Here is a 10,529-nt window from a genome sequence, read left to right as displayed (position 1 = left end):
GGCTCGAACTCACGGACCGTGAGATCACGACCCGAGCCGAAGTCGGACGCTTAACCGGCTGAGCCACCCCGGCGCCCCAGTGGTGAATTTTAAACATGTTGCATTATGATGTTACCTATCTTGATCGCTGAGTTTTCTTGGCATATCTTTAGGTTTTGCTCCTGAGATGAGTACTTCGTTCATCTTGCCCTAATCCCTGGACCTCCGGGTATATTCCCAATTTCTAAAATTTCAGTGCACACACAGGTGAGAGCCTGCAACCTGGATTCAGGGGTCTCCTGATTTATGAATGGGTGCTGTTCTGACTACACAACTGGACATATTTCAGGTCAGTCTAATAACCATTATTTTGAGGGATTGCTCTGTGTTAGCCCCTGTGTCAGGCACGAGGGACATAAAGTCAGAGCACTCAGTCACTGTTCTGGAGGTGAGATGCAGAAGCGCAAGTAAATCATAGGCCCTGTAATTGTCCATCGGCCACCCCTGTGCCTAGAAGAGCATGGCGGGTCATTATGCCACCTTGTTCCCATCCTGGCTACCACCTTTGGTGGATTGATTGCCACGTTCTTCAAGGTCTTGGACGACTAAGTATTAATAACATTAATCTAAGCATAATTGCAGAGAGTACAAGCCATTCATATGCCAAACGTGACACTAAGCGCTTGTAACACGTCCAGCAAGGAAAACAGAAATCACTCTAAATATTTAAAACGGAGCGGATTTAATTAGGGAGTTGATCACACAGGTGATGGGAAGTCGAGGAGCCAGACAGGAAGTGGTTAGGCAACCCAACGTGTATGCAGTAGTAGAAAGTCACTTCAAACCCCCCCCCCCCGCCCCCCGTCTGTGGGGCTGGAGAGGCAAAGGAGGGCGATGGGGTTATCAGAACTCAGGGGAGAAGTTGGAACCTTCAGCGATCTGTTTCACAGGAGCTGACACCACGGAGGAAGTGCAGCTTTGCAGGAGATGTTGCCTGGGGAAGGAAGAAGTTGGTAACGGAAAGACACCTGGGTTTTGCCCTCCTCCTACCTTACAACATCTCACCAGTGCCTCCCATCGGCCCATCTCTGCCTGAAGCCAGCTGACCTTGGAGCTGAATCAGAGGTCGGATCTCTTCGTGTTCGACAACAAATCAGGGGAAGAGGGAGGAACCCATGCGATAGAAACAAGTCAAAGAACAGCCTCCTACTGCACATAACATTCTCATTACCACCCTGAAGTTGAGGACCTGATTCCATTTTAAAACATGAGGCACCAGAAACCCAGAGGAGCTAAGAGATTTACTACAAGGACATATAACAAGCAGTTGATGGAATTGTGTTGGAGGTGAGGCTTGCTTGGGGCCAAGGGCATACTTTTCCTGCACCCACTCTTCCTCTCTGCCCCGAATCCTACCATCATCGGGGCATCTTCAGTGTTCGTGTGGGGCACCCATCCGGTGCCTTGGCTTCACAGTTTTTTGGCAGCTTCCAATGACCTTCACTTACTCCTGTTCAGCACCCCGGCCACCATATTGCACACTTCACCGAATTCTAAATGAATGGTCTTCCTGGAGTTATGCAATGTGTGGCCCTGCTGACAGCCACCCAAGCTCAAGGCCATGGCTTGGACCGACTCATGACATTTGAACTCTTGGCCTCTGAAATCTTAGGTCCTAAGAGTCCCTTCTCTGCTGTTTCCTCTTCCTTTCCCTCGTTCTCATTGACTTGCCTTTTGACTTTCTTCTGACCCCATTAGTATTTACGTTCAGATGTTTATCGGTCCACCAGCTCTTCCTGGATCTGCCCTCCTCTATGCTCAATCTAGGTCTCATGGTCATATTCTCCTCCATCACTTTCATGCTACACTCTCTGGCCAGTCCTACTTGACCTACTTGTCCTTTGATGGACAGAACCACACAACTGCGTAAGTTGGGTTCATTGTAAACTTATGATTTCCATACCTGTTTAATGTCCCTGGAGAGAGTCTCCCTTTCTCAGGTGTGGTTTGAAATTTTTCCTTTCCCCCCATAGCTACTCCTGACCTTCTGATTGTCTCTTGAACCCCAGGCTGCCTTTTTCTGGGAAGGGGTCTTGGGACCTACATTCAGATGACCCCAGTCTTCTGGGGCTGATGCCAGTGGAATATCCCAGGACCAGCTAGAAACGCAGGAGTGAGGGAACAGGGTAAAGCACAAAGATTTGCGGTATCTTCCTAGAGGTGATGATGGGGGCATGATTTACCAAGGAGAAACACCAGAGACACGGGCAAGGAGACTGAGCCCAAAAGTTGGCATTTTCTTTTCTTTTCTTCTTTTTTTTTAAAGTTTATTTATTTATTTTGAGAGAGAGAGAGAGGGAGAAGGAATCCCAAGCAGGCTCAGTGCCCTCAGTGCGGAATCTGATATGGGTCTCGAACTCACGTACTATGAGATCACGACCTGAGCTGAGATCCAGAGTTGAACACCTAACCAACTGAGCCGGGTACCCAGACGCCCTGGCCTTTTCTTTTAGTGTGTATGAAATGCTCCTTTTCTGTGAGGTTTTCCAGTTTCCTAGGAATTCTGGGCTCAGTGGCTTCACAAGGGTTAACACACTCATACCTTCTCCATCCTGTGGCCCTGCCATTAATTACTCTAGTGGCTGCAGACACTACACGGAGCCAGGTCCTTGTTGTTCCAGCTTCAGAGTGGGTTTATTGCCAACCACGCATTATCAAGGACTAATTGTGAGGCCCTTGCACCTGCTGGTTCCCCTTGTGGCTGGGACTCAGGGAGGGAGGAGGCGTTATTAATGAGCTTGTGGCTCATTATAATAAAACAATGGGGAAATTGGCAAAGGGGCCAGAGGTCTAGGTGTGGTGTCAGAGAAGGCTGGTTGGCATTTCTGGAAACATGACTTTACAGTCTTATCACCTGCCTCCTTCCCTGGCTCGTGCTGTTGACATCGGTGATAAAAGGCCTGCCATCCTGAAGGACTCGTGCAGTCCTTGTGAGCTCCTGGCCATAGGGAGCCACCTGGATGGAGCGTTTGCTGAGCCAGCACAGGGGCCCGGCTGGGATGGTGCAGGACACTGGGTGTGCTGGGACCTCAGCCCCAGCATAGAAGGAACAGACACGGCTGGGCTCCAGGTTACCTGGGCTTATTAGGTGCCAGATGTGACTCCTCCTCTTTTGGGTCCCAGGGACCAGCCTGTGCCCGGTATCCATAATGTGGATTCCCCTATATTCCTGGAGGTTTTGGGTCTGTGCACACAGAGCTGTATTTCAGATGATGATGTATTCAAAGGAGAGGCGTCTCTTTACATCCCTGCTCATTATTTTGCGATGTGAGGCCAAGCAGGTCTGGACACTGTTGATTGCCAGATGCCACACTGGTAAGATGCCTTTGCTCAGAACACATCGGCAGATAGGGAATGGGTGGGAGAAATCAGGATTTTTAGCTAGGAGTTTGGCGATCATCTTCGTTAAGGAAGATAAACTTTCAGATTGGAAAGGGTAAAGTTGACCTTGATGAGACAGCTCCCAAAGGTAGAGATGATGGATTGTTTGAAACTCGTTGAAATATTCTGAGTAATATGAGTGATCCCTGGGAAATTGCAGACCCTTGAATCAGAGAAGCAAACCTTCAGAAATCCTAGAGAGGGAACTAGGTGTCTGAAACCTGGAAACTGCCAAAAAACCTTTCCTTTTTCCTAAAGGGGAAGAGAATAGAGCAGTCCTGGGTAAGATTCTAGCATTGTTTGTTAAGGAAGGATTTGTAAGCATCTTGGACATCACCAGGAACTAATACTGACTCACTGGAAGTAAGTTACGTGAGGCTAATCTCATTTCGTGCTTTGACAGTGTCTTTAGGCTCTCAGAGTAGGATAGTGACGGATCTGTTAGGAATTGCAGAAACCAAACCAAACCAAACCAAAAAAAGAAAAAGAAAAAAAAAAAAAAAGAAATTGGTTTACACAAGGCATATACTTTTCTTGTGCAGTAAGAAGTCTGGAGGCAGGTAGTTTCTAGCATTGGTTTCAGAGACTCATGACTTTTAGAGTTGAGAGGAGTTTGTGATTGCCTTGGCTTTTCCTTCATAGTTGCAAGATGGCTACAGCATCACATCAGTATTCTAGGCGGGAAGAGCAAAGAGTATCTGAGTCTGCCTCTTCCTTGAAGTGGCTTTTTTGGAAAGTCTGCACAAACATTTGCACTTTGCTCTCAATGTCCAGAATATGTCACATGGCTGCTGCTGTTTGCAAGAGAGTCTAGGAAATGTAGCTAGTACCTTGGCATACTGCCTCCCCAACAAAGTCAGCAAGAGTGGGTGTTTGGTGGTAAACTAGTCATCTCGGGTGCTGTCTGTCTCACGAAGAAGGTTGCCGATCTGGGTTTCAGCAGAACTTCTAAAAGAATCTTCAGCATTCTTGGCGAGAAGACTGAGAATATGGACTGGATTTGAGAGGATCCCAGTAGATTAATAACTAGCTTATCTACTGAGAGCAGATGAAGGGGTGGATAACATTTTGCAGGGAGGTCTTTACTGGAGAGCATAAGGGCTCTGTCTCAGCCTTGATCCTGTTTAGCAATTTTAATGTATGACTTGGATGAAGTGACAGAAAATCCACTGGTATGATTCATGATGAAATAAAGGTAAAAGAGTAAGTGTGAAAAGGCTGGGGAAAAGAAATGTAAAGAGATCTTGGCCACCTGTGTGGGTGGGCAGAGGAAGAATGGAGTGTCCTGCCTTGGCATGCAGAAGCGATGGCTCCAGTCCAGGATGGGGGACATCTGGCTTACACGCTGGATCTGTAAGGTCTTGGGACTTTTAAGTGACCGTTGACTTCCTATAGATAAGCAGGGTGGTGTGGACCCCCAAAACCGACTCACCCTCAGACAATGTTAACAGAAACTTCAAAAAGGTGGGAGACGGGGCGGAGAAGGAGAACTCAGTGGGTGAGAGTGTCAGACCCGGAGCGACCCGGCGAAACACAAGCCTCTTCGCTTCCCTCAAAAATCTTTGGAGGTCTGGGGAAGGATGTTTGCTTTCCCATTTTATGAAATGAGGCTTAAGGCGATTAGAACAATCAGTTTCTTTTTTTTTTTTTTTAATTTTTTTAACGTTTATTTATTTTTGAGACAGAGAGAGACAGAGCATGAACGGGGGAGGGACAGAGAGAGAGGGAGACAGAATATGAAACAGGCTCCAGGCTCTGAGAAGTCAGCACAGAGCCTGATGCGGGGCTCGAACTCACGGACCGCGAGATCATGACCTGAGCCGAAGTCGGACGCTTAACCGACTGAGCCACCCAGGCGCCCCTAGAACTATCAGTTTCTATTAAAAAAAAAAACAAAACCTCGAGGACTTGAAAGCATCCAAGAGGCTGGAATAAAATTGTCATGGAGATGGTGAGCTCCCTGTCACTAGAAGTATTCAAGCTGGAGAAGGGGATTGTTCCCTCGAGTGGGAAGATGGGCTAGTTGCACCGTAACATAATCCTGTTCGGTTCACGAGGCTCTCTGATTCTCTGAATTTCCTGATGACCCCTGGGGCCGCCTGGGTCAGGGGAGGCAGACCAGCTGCTGGCCTAGGGCTCCTAAGAGGTTGATGAAGCACGGATTCAAGCCCCCAGGACGGGATGCGCTGTTTCCAAGCAGTCTGCGGGTTTGGCCACAGAAAGATAAATGCAGTCAGGATTGAACATTAGCTAACCCAGGTGTGGGGGTGAGGGGTCAGCAGACTATCCTCTAACCTTGAGCCTTCCTGAGTCTTGGGGAGAATGGGATCAGGGATCAGGGCTGGAGAGGACCAGGTTTATCTGCTTCATTGTGGGTCGATCAGCTGTGGCTTCATTAATCATTACTTTATGGTGTAATGGGTATGACTCTAGGGGTGTATGTGAACGGCACTTAAGTTTGCTAAACATTTCTGGAGCATGTCTCATATGCCAGGCATTCTGCAGGAGCCAGAGGTGTGGCGAGGAATCGAGTGTGGCCCCTGGGCTGGAGGGGCTCACTGCTCAGTGATGGAGAGGACCAAGAATCAAACAGATGTTTATAGGCAGAAGGCTTTGATGGACAGTTGTGCCGGGTGCAAGAAAGCCCGACATCACTACCCATGGGGCAGGGGCATCGGGGGACATCCCTCTAAAGTCGAGCCGTATAGGGGCAATGCTTTAGATGGATAAGACCACAGGGTGGGCTTTCCAGGTAGGGGAGCAGCATGTGCAAAGACCCAGTGTTGCCACACCCTGATGCATTCTGGGCATGGCATGCTTTTCTGGGTGGCCGGAAGGGGGAGGCTCATGGCGAGGGGGGACACTCAGCAGGTTTGGAATTGGCCTTGAATGCCACGCTGGGGCAGTTGCACTTCACTCCGTCAGCACTAAGGAGCCACCTGGGCTTTAAAAATAGGACAGGGGGCGTGATCAGAGCTCTCTTCCAAAGTTCACCTCCTGGGGTTCTAGACAGGGCTGAGGCAGGGGCTGGGAGACCAGCCGGACCCAAGGGGCCTGCATGGGGCTGCTTCTTTCTTTGCTGCCATTAGGTTGTCCCCAGAATGGATGATTCATGGAAACATACTGGCTGCCCCACCTTTTCCTCTTTTCTTCTGGGGTCTCATCGTCCTGGGGGAGGTGCTCTCTGCCTGCCTGGAGATCATACGTGGGGTTCGTTACAGGTCGACAGCTGAGGACAGGGGAGACAAATCACTTTCCGTTGCAAGTCGCCGTGCGTCAGGCACTTGGCCCGAGTCATTTGCAGGCCGGCTTCCTGATGCGGGAAACGAAGCCCAGAGAGGTGGCAAAACTTGTGCGAGGGCCTCCCAGCTGGTCAGTGGCAGAGCCGGGATTTGAACCTGCCTCCGGCCACGCTCAGTCCAGCGCTCTCCGCTGTGCCCGGGCTCCCTGCGTTTCCTCCCCACCGAGCTGCCGGGGGAAAGGCTGGCTGGTGCATCTGGGGCTGGAGGACTGTGTGTCTGGAGGGCCGGGCCCATCCTTCCGCGGAGGCAGACGGGGCGCGTCAGCTCTCTGGCAGCTCCCCTGTCCTGTCTTCGGCCTGTCTCCTGCTCAGATTAATTGCCGCTCGCCCGCGGTGTGATGTTTCCCCGCTCCGGAAGTGCGGGAGGGGTGGCAGCGGCGGAGCCGTGCGATCCGGAGCCTGCGCCCTCATCGGAAAGCGATCCATCAGCCGGCGGCGATCCCAGCTGCCGAGCTGGCACCTCTGGGCCTCCTCAGGTGTGACGGGCCTTCTGCTCCGGGCCTCTGGGCTGGGCCCTTGCGTCTTCCGCTTGGAGGGCTTTCCGGGGCTGGTGGGAGCCTCATGTGACTGGACCCTTCACTCTTGGGGGGTCTTTGGGAACATCGTAGGTTGGGGAAGGGGCACCTCTTGAACAGGGCCCCTGTTTCCGCCCCGCCCCCGTCAGCCCCCAGGAGGAGCAGGGACCCCCTCCCCCCCCAGATACAGTCCCCCTCAGCATCCCCAGTAGTTCCGGAGACAGGAGTGTCCCCCCATAACCGCTCAACAATGAGGCTGGGAGGGCCAGGCAGGGCCGGGGGCGCCGCTGTGTGCATTTGCGCGCAAGAGGGGGCCTGAGGGGGCCTCGGTACATTGAAAGGGCCCTGCCCGTCCCTGATCCGGGGACCTGCCTTCTCGAGACCTGGATGGGATTAACTTGAAGTCCCGGTGGTTCCCAGACGCGCCCACGTGTCAGAATCACCCGCGGGACCTGGCAAAACAAAGATTGTGGGGCACCGCCCTCGGAATCTCTGATTCACTAGGTCCAGGGCGGGGTCTGGAATTTGCGCCTGTGACGTGTTCCCAGGTGATGTCAATGCTACTGGCCTGGGGTTCACACTGGTTTAGAGAAAGGCCAGTCCGTGTCCTGCTTCAGTCCCTAGGGATCTGTGGGACTCTAAGCTCTTCTGGTTTCTCTGGGCTGTGAGTTCCCGCTTAATTTCCAGCCTGCCCGGGGGGCCCTGCCCCTGAAATCAGGGACAGAGCTCAGTCCTTTAGGGTGACTGACGGGGACTCTTTAAGGCGTGGCCGGCTGACTTCAGGGCGGTGGGAGCTTCTGGAGCAGATTTCTACCAGAGCCATACAACTCCAGTTCCATTCGGATGCTCGCTGTTCTAATTGTTCCTGGGCCACAGGTCATTTGGGGGATGGCCTGAGACGGAGGACGATCTGGCTTACGGAGGATGTATAGTCAAGGCTAATTTCCCCGTCCACCTCTGACTCCTCATAGAGACAGGTTTGGCTGCAATTGAGCCCCAGAATAAGCTGTGCTGAGGGCAGCATCTTGGGAATGAGGGTAAAACAGGCTGGGTCTCCCAGGTCCTTAACCCTATGTGCCCCAGAGGCAGGGCTAGCTTCTCCTGGGTTCTGTTCCTTTCACCTTTTCGCAGTGCTAGGAGCTGACCGTGTGGCGGGTCCCAGGTGGTTGACCTTCATAAAAGACCCCAGGCTGCTCGTACGTACCACTATCTCTAGGGAAAATCCTCAACTTTATCCTTCTCTCTCATCCCACCTCCTCGGGGGTTGCGTCCCTCTGTCCAGACCTGTCTGCCAGTTGCTGGGTGCCCTGAGTGGCAGAAGGGTCCCCGAATTTTGCAGGGCTCCGACCAGATGGGAAGAGTCTCAGATGCCTACCTCCTGGGGCTCTCTCACACTCACTGCAGGGTGGGCAGTTTGGCTGGAAGCATCAGGCTGAGTCTCGATGATCTGAATCGTCATAACTGCCAGAGAACGTTCTACACCTCATTCCCATCTGCTACACTCTGCAAGCCTTGTCTCCAGTACCACACACAGACACGTGTCCAGGTGTAGCTTTTGTCCTTTCGAGTTCCCAGGGGAATCGTTTACTCTTTGTCCTAATAAGTGGGACCCTGCAATTAGGGAAATAACCCCGATTCCTTCCAGAGCAAGCTTAAGAAGGCACTTCGGCAGAAGGGGCAGGGTTGCATTTTCTCCTAAACTATTGTGAGGACGTGAGGTATTAACTCCCCGTCGTCGCTTCTCATGCTCGCTTCCCAGGGCTGCAGCAACAGCTGACTCACCCCTGCCCCTGCTGCAGCAACAGCTGACTCACCCCTGCCCCTCCTAATCGTTGTGATTGTCGGGGCGGGGGGGGGGGGGCAGGATTCTCGGCAGCAGGGTTCCAGCCTCTGGGATTCTGTTTCTTGGCTCTTCTAAGGGTGGGGGATGCCAGAGGCAGGGCAACTGTAATGGAAAGGTCAGACAGTTGGTATAGACTGCATCAGATGGGGCCTTATCTTCAGCCAAGAGAGTATTTTTTATTTTAACAAGGATGATTTCGTCAAAAATAATCTAATTCTTACTTAAGACACGGGTGATTGAATCCATCATTTTCACTTTCTGCAACCCTCTAAAGAGGAAACATCAATCCACAAGGCACGGAGCAGAAGGAGGTCACATTCTGCCACTTGGAGTCCATCCCCTACTATTGGGACAGGGGAGAGAAGATCCGGGCTTTGGAGTGTTGTCCTGAGGAAATGCCTCTAACGTGCCCCAGGCTTGCCCTGCCCGCAGCCTCAGGAGACAGTAGGCTCCCCAGCCTTTTCTGTGAACCTTGCCAGTTTCTCTCTGCATCAGTGCATAATGTCAAATGAGGGGCCCCCACCAAGGCGCCTGCTGCTTGCTGCCAGGCGCTCCTGATGACTTCAGCTAATTTCTGAGTCTAGAAACATTGTTGACAATGTGATTTCTGAGACGTGAAAGGCGTTATCTCGTCGTGCCATCTGCAGCGTGTCTGTCTGAGCTGGGGCTTCCGCTGCCGCTCTGCCCCCTCGAAGCAACTCTCGCTGCTCCGTCATCATCTCCCACAGCTAATTGCTCCAAACTGACAAGGAGCCTTTTTTTCCATTTAGAGATACAGGGAAATGGAACTTTCTTGCTGATGTTTCCAAGTCAAGCGTGCCTTTTGGAATTGTAAGTTGATCTTTTGGTTCGGGAGGGGTGGAGGGGGGTTGGAGGGAGTCTGGTTTCAGCACCAGGTCAGGGACAGCTCCTGGGAAAGAAGGGACCCGGGAGTCCCGGCTGGGATGGAAGGCCCTCCTGTGATTCTGTTACAGGAAGTCTGGCATGACATGGAATGTGCTGCTTTGGGAGGTAGTGAGTTCTCCGTCAGTAGAGGTAAGCAAATGGAGATGAATTTTTTTTTTTTTTTGCCTGCTTGGAAAGCCGTAAATAGAGCCAAACTTTAAATGGGTGACCTCTTCTAGCTCAGAGAGTCTCCTGGAACCAGATATTTTCAGGGGAAATGTGAGGTAGAGGAGGGTAGTAAAAGGGTCAGGGCCAGTGTAGTGGTTAGCTATCGCTGTGTAACAAATCACTCGAGCAGGTCAGTGGCTTGAAACGACAATACATTTTTTTTTTTTCACATAGCTTTTTTGGTCATTGACTCAGACAGGGCACAGTGAGGATACCTTGTCTCTGTTCCATGATTCCTGAGACCTCAGCCTGAGGTCTTGCAGACTAGGGGGCTGGAATCATCTGAGAGCGTCACTGGGGCTAAGAATCCATTTCCAAGGTGGTTCGTTCACATGGC

The 10,529-nt window shown here is 51.6% G+C and overlaps 1 long non-coding RNA gene across 1 annotated transcript; it reads left to right on the top strand.

The window, feature by feature from the left end:
• Positions 1-7,837: 7,837 nt before the first annotated feature.
• LOC122215544 lies at positions 7,838-10,116 on the top strand. The gene is made up of 3 exons (XR_006200439.1): positions 7,838-8,213; positions 9,354-9,910; positions 10,054-10,116. It is a non-coding gene; the product is annotated as an uncharacterized LOC122215544 (long non-coding RNA).
• Positions 10,117-10,529: the final 413 nt, after the last annotated feature.

Source organism: Panthera leo, chromosome A3, assembly GCF_018350215.1.
Source record: "Panthera leo isolate Ple1 chromosome A3, P.leo_Ple1_pat1.1, whole genome shotgun sequence".
In the NCBI taxonomy this organism is placed as follows: Eukaryota; Metazoa; Chordata; class Mammalia; order Carnivora; family Felidae; genus Panthera; species Panthera leo.
Note: the sequence above shows the minus strand (reverse complement) of the source record. Positions and strands in the feature narration are given on the sequence as shown.